This window comes from Monodon monoceros, unplaced genomic scaffold (assembly GCF_005190385.1).
Source record: "Monodon monoceros isolate NGI ecotype Baffin Bay Population unplaced genomic scaffold, NGI_Narwhal_1 Super_Scaffold_15, whole genome shotgun sequence".
In the NCBI taxonomy this organism is placed as follows: domain Eukaryota; kingdom Metazoa; phylum Chordata; class Mammalia; order Artiodactyla; family Monodontidae; genus Monodon; species Monodon monoceros.
This window is the reverse complement of record NW_021703771.1, coordinates 26,980,498-26,994,896: the sequence shown is the minus strand read 5'-3', so window position 1 is coordinate 26,994,896 and position 14,399 is coordinate 26,980,498.

Below are 14,399 nucleotides of genomic sequence, written 5' to 3'. Positions count from 1 at the left end.
TCACATTCATTCCTTCAAAGTTACATGTATACACAAGTCTATTGAACATGGCTAATGATTTTGGTAAAAATTCTCATGCTTAACTTCCTGAATATGGGCTTCTGTAAATTTTGTCTCACACATGTTTAGCCTAGATGTTGTCATTGCTTAGTTGCTTTTTATACAGAAAGCAATGCTTGATATGAATTTGTGAATATACAGATTTTTTTCTCACATTATGGCATTATATAAAATTTGATATTAATTCTTGATATATGCTTGTATTAAAATATAACATCACTATTTTTCTCCACCTGTCTGAGCAGGACAAAAAAAAAATCCATTTTATAAATGTACAAGTTTTTGTTACATCAAATGGTTAGTGATTTTTTTTTCTTTTTGCGGTATGGGGGCCTCTCACTGCCGTGGCCTCTCCCGTTGCGGAGCACAGGCTCCAGATGCGCAGGCTCAGCAGCCACAGCTCAAGGGCCCAGCCTCTCCGCGGCATGTGGGATCCTCCCGGACCGGGGCACGACCCCATGTCCCCTGCATCGGCAGGCGGACTCTCAACCACTGCGCCACCAGGGAAGCCCTGGTTAGTGATTTTTGATAAGATTTTAAAATAATTTTAAATAATTGGTACAGCCTCTTGGCTGAACAGTTTGTGCCTTCAACTGCTGTTATTTTTTTCAAGAACAGCAAAGCAATATACAGTCCTTTGTAAGCAAACATTTGAAACAATGTAACTCCTTTGTGAAATGCAAAGGTAATAAAACAAGTCTTTATTTCATAAAGGGAGGGAACAAGGCATAGAAAGGTTATATAATTTATTCATAGCTCACAACTAGGCATTGGTAGAGTCAAGAAGTGAGATTATCTGCTTCTTTCAGCATAAACCCATGCTTTCTCATCAAGCAAACTCCACATGGAATAAAGAGGAGCAACAGACTTTCCAGTTTAAAAACTGTGATTTGGTATAAAAATGCCCCACAGTAAAGCATAATTAAATCTTCAAATTCTTTAATGCAGTTCAATTTCAGAATTTAAGATGAGTTTAACTTTTTAGATAAAAAAATGGACATCTGAATTCACTTCATTATCACTTTGATGTGCAAAAATTATGGAGGAACTTTCTTCCAGGAAGACTTCAAGACACTGCTGTTTTTGAAACAATAATTCTCACTCTTACTCTTCCTTGCAATGAGGCTGTTTTGACAGCCTGAGTGGGTGGAGTGGGAAAACAATGCTTCATGTAGCCATGTGATACTGCAGGTAGAGATAGGACTTATGAAAAATATCCTATTCGAGAGAAAAGCAGATAAACACAAAGGAACTGCCATTTTTCAGATATATTTTTCAAATCGTCTTTGTTCTCCTACCTACCCTCCTTTCCTGAAGTAATGCCTGAGCTTTTCTTTGCCAAAGGCTAAACTGGAGTGAGAGAAATTGGAGAGAGCGAGCCCCTTCTCGGGAGGTCTTGAACTTGAGCCAGTTTGCTTGCATGACTATGCATGAGAGATGGCAGCGGTATGACAGCACTGCTGTCAGAACGGCAGTGTTCAGTGTCATGATCTAAGTCTGGTCGCTTTCCTTTTCCTTTGGTGTGGTTGGGGTAACTAAACACGATGTGAGAGGCAAGGGTGGGGATTAACTTTTAAATGCACACACCTAGATTTTTTTTTTTTTTTGAATGTTGTGACTAGTGTAGCTCCTTTAAAAACAATAAAGTCTGTGCTAACTCATATAAAATCATGTTGAGGCCCTTGGGATGGAGTCTCACTAATATATAGGAGAAAGCATTTAGAAGGATAAAATTTGCATTTAAAAAGGTGAATTTTTATCTTTATGAAAAATACTACTTTCATAATATAATAATTTATTTCCCTGCTCCACTTTCACACTCATAAATGACCTGCCTTTTCCTTTATAAAAGACGAAATAAATCTAAAACATTTATTTTCTTAGAAAAGATATGTGCTCTTACAATCCCTGTTTTACAGATGAGGAAAATAAGGGTCAGAAAAGTTAAGTGTCTTCCCAGGGTCACACAGCTAATAAATATTGGAGTCAGATTTCAAACCCAGGCTGTCTCCCTGTAGAATCTACACAATTAACCACTTCACTGTACAAGTTCAATACTTGAGAAGTCTGGGAGGGACATGAAGCAAAAAGGAAACTGATACACAGACAGACAAATAACGTTTTTACATGGTTAAAGATCATGGGGTTGGGGAGGAAAAATGAGCTTGGAAAGTTATAGCGAAAGAATGGCTACTAGAGTTTATAGTTTTCAAGCCAGGGAAGCCCCAGGTCTTGGCAATTTCAAGGGTAAAACCATGGACAGGGTTCCTGTAGAGAAGAGTGTTGGAAATTAAGTCTGAAGCTGTTTGATGAATCTCTCATGTGAATTTTGAATTTACACTAAAAGAAATACTGGATTTGAATGTAGTCCAAAATGAGGGGATGGGGGCATAGCACGGGGTTAATCATAGGGTTTGGCCCAAAACAGAGGTGATATTCTACAAAAGTGAATTAATAATTTGGAAGTGACTAAGGAAGACTTGTTTTATGGCAAGTGAATTGCAGCCATCAGAAGTAGCTTTCAATTTAAAGACAGGATACGCAAACAAACTAAAAAAATACTGTTAATTTAGAAATGGTCCAGGACTGTGACGTAAACCTGAACAGATCTTACTTTGGGGAGAAAACTCATGAAAATTGATATGTAAATTAAAAACTTCCCCTCCTATTAACCTCATCCCCTAACATGTGTCCTTAGTGGTATAGCACTACAGAGATGATGGAATGATACTAACTAGATATTAGCTATACTAACTACAAACTCACAGGCCCATGCTTAAATTAATGCTATTTTCCACAGCTCTCCACCTGTATAATCAAGATGCACTTATAGAATTGATTGAAATAAACAGTCACATTCTGAAATGTGTCCCCAAATTATCATAAATGGTAAATGTAACAACAAAGTAGTAAGGAAATCACCTTGTTCAAGAACTCTGCGGTGTTTACCGATAAATCTCTGAAATGCAAGAGATATCCTGAGTTCCAATGAGGTTCTCTTCCTTTTTAACATTGTATTTTAAAAAAGAGAAAATGCACATGATTTATTTCCCTGCTCCAGGGAACTCTCATAGTTTTTACTGTCTATATTTTTAGTGGTGCTCCCTGACTGCTCACACTACTGGAGTGCCTGGCACTGGGGACGGAAAAGCAATGTACCGTGGTCAAGAGTAACTATCATAGCAGTTCCACTTTGAGCAGGCTCTTTGCCCAAAGTCCTAATTCAAGTGATGCTAAAGAGCTCTCCAGAGCTTGTAAAGAAAGGCAATTGCTAATGTGTAGCCCACAAAATAACTTTTATTTGCTTTGAAGTATACTTATGGAAGGTTTTTCATTCTCCTGTTCTTTATTGTTAGGTACCCAGTCTCTGCAAAGTGGGCAACACAAGCACCCTGCTGTATTTGGCCAAGAAGCCAATTGCAAGAATGATAGGTCATTTTATAACTTTTTTGAAAAATGTTCTCCAAGTGCAAGAAATCACAGTATACTCTAAAAATAAATCTTGTTTTCTCATCTAACAGATGGATTATAATTTATACGTGGTCCATGATAAATGGAAAATATTGCACCGGTATTCCTAGATGGAGGTGCTTGCACAGTGAAGGTGATGTCAGTTTTGTTCATACTTTAATTTGCATCTAATTTAATGTTTACTTCTTTAGAAGTACTTGAATTTAAGCTTTCTTTCTTTTAATTGACTATTTTTAAATTAATTTTTATTGGAGTAGAGTTGGTTAACAATGTTGTGTTAGTTTCTGCTGTACAGCAAAGTGAATCCGTTATACACATACATATATCAAATCTCTTTTAGATTCTTTTCCCATATAGGTCATTACAGAGTATTGAATAGAGTTCCCTGTGCTATACAGTGGGTTTTTATTAGTCATCTATTTTACATGCAGTACTGTGTATATACCAATCCTAAATTGGGAGATTGGGATAAGTGTTTTTGGTTTTACTTCATAATATCATTTTCTTGCAAAAATAAAATAATTAGAGGGATTCAAAGAGATTTGAGGCAAATTTTTCCATATTCCCATCATCATTCTCCATAATACATTCTATTTCTTGATGACTCTGGTGTGCACATCTTTTCACATAAGTGTAGTAATATTATGGATAGGGTTTACATTTTACCAGGTTTTTCCCCAGTTGCTTATCACCCCACATTACAGATATCCACTTATGCCAGTATCATTAAGTAAGCCATTCTTTTTCCACTGCTTTAATATATCACTTTGTTGTATATTAAATCTTCCTATATATTTAGATTTATTAATGGACATTCAGTTCTGTTTTGCTTACTGGTCTGACTTTTTAATTTATTTTTAAATATATTTAACACTGGTGACACCAGGATAACTCTTAATATCTCTTTATGTTCTTTACATTTCTTTACTATGAAATATCTCTAACAGACACAAAAATAGAATCTAGTAAAGCAAAGCCCATGAATGCTTTGCCATCTTTGTTTTATAGTCTCCATGCTTGTTCTTTGCATATTTTTCTCTCATCCTACTGACTAGCTGATTAATCATATTTTCTCTATTGCATTTTTCAATTCATTTGCAAGTTATTAACTCATTTATATTATTTTAACGAGAATTCGGTGTTTACAATTTCATTTATACATTTGAGTTGAAACCTGAATTTCATCAAAATCACCATCCCCTCCTGAACAGTTATGGTCAATTAGAAGTCTTCAACTCTGATCTCACTCTTCCATGTTTCATGGGGTTTTATTATAGTACTTTTATTCCATTTTGTTTTTAATTCTGTACCATATCTTTTTTTTTTTTTTTTTTTTTTTGTGGTACGCGGGCCTCTCACTGTTGTGGCCTCTCCCGCCGCGGAGCACAGGCTCCGGACGCGCAGGCCCAGCAGCCACGGCTCACGGGCACAGCCGCTCCGCGGCATGTGGGATCCTCCCGGACCGGGGCACGAACCCGTGTCCGCTGCATCGGCAGGCGGACTCTCAACCACTGCGCCACCAGGGAAGCCCTTCAGACGTATTCTTGATGCAAGACATTGTGCTTTCTCCTCTTCTCTGCCCGCATTCCTCCTTCCACATGGGTGCTCCTGATTTGTCCCCTCAGTTTATTCCTGACTTGCTGAGTTCTCTCCTTAGAGAGGAATTCTTTGGGACTACCACCTCCACCTTCTTTCTCTTGACCATGTTGTATTATCATTTATTGTGAATACTGCCTGCCTCTCTCACTGGAAAGTAAATGTCATGAGAACAAGCACTTTCTTTCCTTTGTTGCTATATTGCCAGTGCCTGGAACAGTACCTGGCATATGAGAAGTCCTCAAACTATGACTGTGGAGAGAATGTGTAAAATTTATGTATTTATAGTAGATTGTATACTAAAAGAGTAGTTATCAATTCTGGTTGCTCATGAAGATCACAGGGGGATCTTTAAAAACATACCTATGCCCCACACCTGACCCTTAGGTTTTAGATTCATTTGATCTGGTGTGGTGACAGAGCATCAGTATTTTAAAGTGGACCCAGCAAATTCTAATATGAAGTTAGAGAGGAGGACCACTGAGGATGCCTCTTCATTTCTCTTTAAATTTGCTTCTCTCAACAGTGTACAACACAATTAATTAGATTCCAACTGATCAAATTTAAAACACATTTCATTACTGCTCTTCCAGTTTGTACTAGGTCATACTGACTATAGCTTCAGAATAAAATAATAATCATGTCCAACATCAGGGCACTTTGTGTACTTGCCTTCACCTTTCCTTCACACAAACAAATAAATTTCTTTAGAATTCTCATTTTCTTCTCCCCCACACAAATAGACACACTTGAGACTTTTATATGCTGTTACTTTTTTACTCTTCACATCCTTTAAAATGCTTTACTTTTTGGGTGCTTCTTTAAAATTGCTAATCCTATATTATGTATAGTAGTGTGTATACTATTATAAACATATATACATATGTACATGTATAATAGGACAAACAATATCCCATGTATAATGGGACAATTTTTTTTCCTTTTTTAATTGCAGTATAGTTGATTTACAATGTTGTGTTATTTTCTGGTGTATAGCAAAGTGATTCTGTTATACATATATATACATATTCTTTTCCATTATGGTTTATAACAGGATACTGAATATAATTCCCTGTGTTATAGAGTGTTACCTTGTTGTTTACCTATTTTACATACAGTAGTTTGTATCTGCTAATTCCAAAATCCTATTTTATCCTTCCCCTACTCCCTTTCCCCTTTGATAACCATAAGTTTGTTTTCTATGTCTGTGGGTCTGTTTCTGTTTCATAAATACATTTGTGCCATATTTTAGGTTTCACATATAAGTGATATCATGCGGTACTGGACAAATAATTCTGATGGTTTACTTAACAGTCACTTAGTAGTTCTTCCTTGCTCATAGAATTTCATGATCTTTTTGAGGAGTGAAGCATTCCGCTTTAGTGGATAAATCCTTGTTAGCCTAAGGCAATCATTATCATATCCCTCTTTGCCATTAATTGTCTTATGAATGTCCATATCAATCTGTTTTGGCCAATGAGTAATTAGGGGAAGCCTGTTTTTGTGCTTAAGAGAATGATATTTTTCTCTGAAAAAAGATAAATATGGGGCTTCCCAGGTGGCGCAGTGGTTGAGAGTCTGCCTGCCGATGCAGGGGACACGGGTTCGTGCCCTGGTCCGGGAAGATCCCACATGCCGCGGAGCAGCTGGGCCCGTGAGCCATGGCCGCTGAGCCTGTGTGTCCGGAGCCTGTGCTCCGCAACGGGAGAGGCCACAACAGTGAGAGGCCCGTGTAACGCAAAAAAAAAAAAAAAAAAAAAAAAAAAAAAAAGATAAATATGCATTAGGAAAATGACCATTTGGACTCTTTTTCTGCTCCCTCCTTGTTTTGTGAGAATATGATACTTGGTTTTATAGCAGCCATCTTGTGACCATGAGATGATAATATGCCAATAATGATAAATGGTAGATTAGAAAGAACCAGTAAAGACAAAATGGCAACATCAATAGTAATAACAATCACAGCAAAAGAACAATGGGACCTTAAATTCTGGAGTTCCTATAAAGTAAAAACTAAATGCTCTATGTTTATTCTACTGTTATTTAGAATTTCTGTCATTTGCACTGTAAAACAATCAAACTGGACCCAAGTTCCACTTCAGTTTCAAAAACTCTTATTTAACACATTTTTTCCCAAGCTGTCCATTATACTTATAAGCAATTTATATTTAACTATATGTTACAAGATGCACCACCACTGATAATAGCTTTTTCCTCTTCCCTCATGTTGAGATTAGAGCATTTTTTTCTGGGCACGTCGTTGAAATGCTCCTTGCGTATAACTTCCCTTTGCTTAACAGTATAATATTCTTGTGTCCTAGTCTTTTTGCTTAAGAATCCATACATTAATTGCACTGTTTTACGGTTTTGAGTGTTGCAGATTTAACGGCCCATGTTAGGTTGCTTTTCTTTTCCTTGCCTTGTCTTTATGTTGGGAAGTGTTTGAAATTTCCTTTATCTTTCAGAAGTTTTAAAGGCACATCCAGAGACTTTTGTCTTCTTGCTAATCCTGAGTGGATACTTTCAACTATCATCAGATCAGCAAATATATCCCCTCTAGAAGCTTGTCTCCGTTTGTTTCTTTATCTTCTTTTAGACTGTAAAATATTTTTATGATCGCCTCAATCCATCATCCAATACTTTCAATTTTCTCTTATCTCTGGATTTTTGCTCACTGTCATGAGATAAATTTTTGATCTTCTAGGCCATTGTTTCAGTTCTCAACAGTGTTCATTTTCTCATTAAATTTTTTGATAAAAGCATCCTGAAAGTCATTTTTAAGTTAATATTTTAGTGATCTACTTGAAAACGTCATTACCGTTGCTGTTGGTAGTTTTTACCTTCTTCCTAAAACACTTATGTTTCTCAGGTGATGCTGATTCTGCTAGTGCAGGGAACCACACTGGGAACCACTGCTTTAGACAAAGGAATTCTTGATTCACTTTGAAAATGCATTTAAATCCTTGAGAAAGCAATGGCACATTCAATACATTCAATTGTTCACATTTTATTTGCTACTCTTTTGTTTGTTTTTACCCTTTTTAAGGGAAAAGAAGTGGCATTATTTCTTTACTCTGCTTCCTTCTAGAGGTTTTAAACATGAAATGCCCACTGGTGGATTCTTCCATTAGTTATAGGGTGAATGACCAGCCCTGAAGAGCTGAAGCAGTGTAATTCCCTGCCAAAGATGCACCATAAAGCAATGTTGCCCTTACTCTATGATGGTCTGTGATGAGTGATCTGCAGAACTGATAAAAGCAAAGTAGCTGCTGTGTGGCATTTGCTTTCATTACTGTAAATGATATCATGTGTTTGCATTTACTTTAAAGTTGATCAAATGTAACAGGAGACAGTGTTGACAGATGCTGAAAAAGTGTTAACCTTTCCTTTCATCTTTTTGCTTATGTGTATCTTGTACCATAGGCTTCTCAGATAGTTTTATTAGCTGATATATGAAATGTTGTACAAAATACCCACACAAGGAATGTCATTGTTGGAAAGAATTGTCTGTAATTCTCTAAATGATAGAGTCAAACTGCGTGGTTCATGTATAGTAACACCAGACTCTTTAACTAAATAAAATGATTTTGTATAAAAGTGCATTGTTAAAAGAAAATTAATTTGTTTTGAATGAAAATTGAATTTATACTAACTAATTGAGTCCAGGCATGTAGACAACTCATTTATGCTATATGTGATTTTCAATAAAGCTAATTCAGCTGATTTATGTGAATTGAGATGCAGTTATTTCTTAAAACTTGGCATTAAAATTATTATCAAAGATTATATTATCATTTTATTTCCTATATATTTATTAATCTAAATGGAAATCACAGAGAGCAAGTGTTTGTAGACCTTCCTTCAAGCAGATGGAAAGATTCTGTTTTGTCCTATGAAGTTAGGATAGATCACTTTGAAAGTATAAAGACACTGTCTATAACACTGTACATATACCAAGGTATAAACTTTATTTTGTACTGAATGAAATGGGAAAACATTTTGCAACTATAAACTGGTGCATTTTAATTTTCATCTTTGTTGCCTTGCAATTCCACTTCCAAAACCAGAAATATGTAAGACAGAAAAAGTTGGTTACTTGGCCTTTTTAACAAGACAAAATCAAAGAAAGTTCCTAATTGTCCTGATATTATTTTATTTTTACATTGATTTTTCACCTCTTTAAGTGTCAGGTTAAGCTGATTGGTCAGCCTTGGGATCCATTGTTGAAGAAGAGAAGCTACTCTCTAACAGAAACTGAGGAGAATCACCTGAAGAAATGGAGAGACAGAAAATGGGACAGGTAGTACAGAGATATATAGCAACATCAAGAGCTGAGGGGAGGTCAGGTCAGCCAGTAAGGGCTCCTTGCATGGTGAAACCAAACAAAAAAGCAAATAAGAACACAATGAACAAAACCACATCAAGGATTAAACCTACCACCAAATTTATCATAAAGAGCCAAGAGGATTCCATACCAGAGGGGCAGAATGTATCCAGGACTCTACCATCTCAAGGTCATTTCAGACTCCCTGCTCCAAATCCCCAAAACTATTTTTGAGCAAAGAAGAAAAAGGCAGGATGAGCAATCATCCCAAAAGGTTGTTTAAATTATCCAAATGGACTAAAGTTTAAACCAGATTAAAACTAAAGAACAATAGAAAAGATCAATGAAACTAAGAACTGGTTCTTCAAAAAGATAAACAAAATTGATAAACCTTTAGCCAGATTCATCAAGGAAAAAAGAGAGAGGACCCAAATCCATAAAATCAGAAATGAAAAAGTGGAAGTTACAATGGCCACCACAGAAATACAAAGGACCATAAGAGATTACTATGAATAATTATATGCCAATAAAATGGACAAGCTAAAAGAAATGGACCAATTCCTGGAAAGGTACAATCTCCCAATACTGAACCATGAAGAAATAGAAAATATGAACAGACCATTTACCAGCCATCAAATTGAACAAGCAATAAAAACATTTCCCAACAGACAAAAGTCCAGGATCAGATGGTTTCACAGGTGAATTCTCTCAAACATTTAGAGAAGAGTTAACACTTATCTTTCTCAAACTATTCCAAAACGTTGCAGAGGAAGGAATACTTCTGAACTTATCCTATGAGGCTAGCATCACCCTGAAACCAACACTAGACAAAAAAAGCAAGTTTAGGCAAATATCACTGATGAACAAACATAGAAGGAAAAACCCTCAGCAAAATATTAGCAAACAGAATTCAACAACACATTACTAACATCATACACCATGTTCAAGTGGGATTTATCCCAGGGATGCAAAGGTGACACAATAACTGCAAATCAATCAACATGATACACCACATCAACAAATTGAGAATAAAAATTATATGGTCATCTGTGCTTCCCTGGTGGCGCAGTGGTTGAGAGTCCGCCTGCCGATGCAGGGGACGCAGGTTTGTGCCCCGGTCCGGGAAGTTCCCACATGCCACGGAGTGGCTGGGCCCGTGAGCCATGGCTGCTGAGCCTGCACGTCCGGAGCCTGTGCTCCGCAATGGGAGAAGCCACAACGGTGAGAGGCCCGCGTACCGCAAAAAAAAAAAAAAAATTATATGGTCACCTCAATAGATGCAGAAAAAGCTTTTGAAATAATTCAGTACCCATTTATGATAAAAATGCTCAACAAAGTAAGTATAGAGGGAACATACCTCAATATAATTAAGGCCACATATGCTAAGGCCACAACTAACATTATACTCAATGGTGAAAAGCTGAAAGCACTTCCTCTAAGATAAGGGACAAGACAAGGATGCCCAGTTGCCACTTTTATTCAACAAAGTATTGGTAGTCCTAGCCGCAGCAAGCACATAAGAAATAGAAATAAAAGGAACCAAATTGTAAAGGAAAAAGTAAAAATCTCACTGTTTGCTGATGACATGATACAATACATAGAAAATCCTAAAAATACTACCATAAACCTACTAGAACTCACCAAAAAATGTGGTAAAGTTGCAGGTTACAAAATTAATATACAGAAATCTGTTGCATTTCTATATACTAAAAAAGAAAATTATCATAAAGAGAAATTAAGAAAACAATCCCACTTACAATTGCATCAAAAAGGATAAAATACCTAGGAATAACTCTAACTAAGGAGGTAAAAGACCACTACTAGGAAAACTATAAGACGGTGATGAAAAAAATGAAGATGACACACAGAAATTGGAAGATATACACTGTTCATGGATTGGAAGAATTAAAATTGTTAAAATGACCATACTACCCAAGGCAATCTACAGAGTCAATCCAATCCCTATCAAAATGCCAATGGCTTAGTTCACAAAACTAGAATAAATAATTCTAAAATTTGTATGGAAACATAAAAGACCCCAACTAGAAAGATCAATCTTGGGAAAGAAGACCAGAGCCTGTGATATCATGCTCCTTGACGCTAAACTATACTACAAAGCTACAGTAATCAAAACAGTATAGTACTAGCACACACACACACACACACACACACACACACACACACACACACTCACACACAAAAGACACATAAATCAATGAAACAGAATAGAGAGCCCAGAAATGAACCTACATTTATATGGGCAACTAATCTATGACAAAGGAGGAAAGAATATACAGTGGGGAAAAGATAGGCTGTTTAATAAATGGTGTTGGGAAAACTAGACAGCTACATGCAAAAGAATCAAACTGGACTACTCTCTCACACCATGCATGGAAATAAATTCAAAATGGATTAAAGACTTAAGTGTAAGACCTGAAACCATAAAATGTCTACTAGAAAACATAGGCAGCATGGTCTTTAACATCTGTCTTAATAATATGTTTTTGTGTATGTCTCCTCAGGCAAGGGAAACAAAAGCAAAAATAAACAAGTAGGACTATATCAAACTGAAAAGCTGTTGCACAGTGAAGGAAACTATCAACAAAACAAAAATGCCATCTTCTAAATGGGAGAAGCTATTTGGAAACAATATATTTGATGATGAATGATTTGCAAATTGTATGAGTAACTCATGAAATTCAATATCAAAAACACAAAGAACCTAAGTTTTAAGATGGGGAGACTTTTGTGGTGATAATGTGGATTAAAAATTCAGTGGCTCACAGCCAGAAAGAGAGCTTAGAGCCAGTCCTGGGGAAGTCAAAGCCAGCTTAGTTCATTCCTGGAACCTAGAGATGGAGCCATTCTGGTCTCCTGAACTTGAACTTAATAACCCGAAATACAGCCACACACGTTTATGTTATCATAACCATATACCAAAAAAAAAAAAAAAAGGGCCTCTCTCTTTCCCAGGCTTTAGTGTCCTGGTGTAAAGGCAAAAGTTCTTAGATAATCATAGCTAGAAAACAGCTTCCTTCTTATCTTAGACTTTTGGAAGGATGGTGAACACACCGCATCACATAATTTCTAAAGCACATGACTTGCAAAAATGAATGGAGAGCAGAGTAGTTTGAGAGATTTTATAAGTCAACTTTGGGGGAGAAATAATTCTACAAACTACAGAATTTGGGTAGTAACTTTGTTTTATGGGTGTCATAAACATAGTTCTAATACCTTTCTATACGTTCATTATGGGTGTTGATGAATAGGGTTTTGGTTTTCTTTGTCAATAGATTAGATGAGTAATAAACTGAATGTAGCTGTCAGCCAAGTTTTTATTATACGTAATATTATTGACTTTTCAATTTTCTAACCACAAAGGATTTGACTCATAAGACACAAAGGAGGGTAAAAGACTGAAGATCCTAGGAGGCCTAAGTATGACCATATTGAGTAAATATGAAAACAAAGAGTACAGGAAGTTAAAAGTAATTTGAAATCTTTAAAAAAAAATTTTGAGGCCCAGATTCCATCTATTTTTTCACCTAAACCTTTTTATGTGAAACTACTTTATATGTAGAACTTCAGAATTTCAGATGTGAAAGGAAATCTCAGATCAAATAATCATATCTGTACCAGTGTATAGGGAAAGAAAAGGCACAGGAGAATTATTTATTTTATGTAAGATTATATATTTCTTAGTAATGACAATTCTAGAATCTAGCTCTTCTGGATCCCTATCTACTATTATTTTTCATATTATTTAATGTTTATTTCTATAATTACTTTTGGTGACAGGGTTGAGGGATAGCAGATCTATTGTTTATAAGGGTAGTCCATGAAAAGGAGAAATAAACAATGCTTATACACTAGTCCTTAATCAGTGACATCCAGAACACTTATTTTCTTGTTTTCTTTCTCTACTGTTTAACTTCTAGATAACCATAGCTAGAAAATAGCTTCTTTCTCATCTTAGAGTTTTGGAAGAATGATGGACAACTGCATCATGTAGTTTCAAAATCACATTACACACAAAAATGATTGGATAGGAAGACAGTTTAACAAATTTTATAAATCATGTTTTGGGGAAAAATAATTTAAAGATGCAATTATATGATACAGAACAATATTAATTCTACCATATGATAAAGAACGGTATTAATTTTTCTTTTCTTTGAACTGCCCCAGGTATTACTATAACCAACTGACCCCATGCTCCATAATCTTATCTTAAAGCATACCAAATGACATCTATATGCTTGTTTTTTACATTTTACTCTAAGTCCCTCATAATATGATGTTTATTCAACAGTTTTCTTCCAATACCTTGCTCCTTTCCCTAGTAAAATCGGTCCTTTTTGCTTTATCGAGATATTCTCATTACTAGTCCCCTCTTAGACTTCTAGAAATCATTCTGTTTTTTTGTGGCTGTAAGTAACTATGAAATCTAAGTGGTACACAGATGATTCAGAGTTGGCAAAACTGTCATTTAGTAACAAAGATGCTCAGGATTTTAGTGATTTAACGCAGCAAACGTTTGTCACCCACTCTGCATTTCCAATGTCAGTTGGAAGACTTCATGCATAATCACTCATGAGGGAAGCTGACTGACTAAGTGAGGGAAGCTGAGAGTGAGGCTGGGAGGCCTCATCTCAACACAAGCTTTCACAATCACTGAGGCAGGAGAAAGGAATGTGGTGAACTGTGTGCTGGTTTTTAAAGCCATATTGTAGAAGTGATGCGTGCATTTTGACCCTCCTTTCATTGCCAAGATTAAACAATAGCTGTCTCTAACTTCAAAGAAGGATCTGCTGGGAAATGGAAACCCACTCTTTGCCTGGGGGGAAAAACCAGAACATTTATGATAGCGGGTCATGTTCTATGTAATCAAACCTTAAATTCTAGTCTCACATTTTTGTGGCAGGATTTTGAGGTGACTTCAAGATTG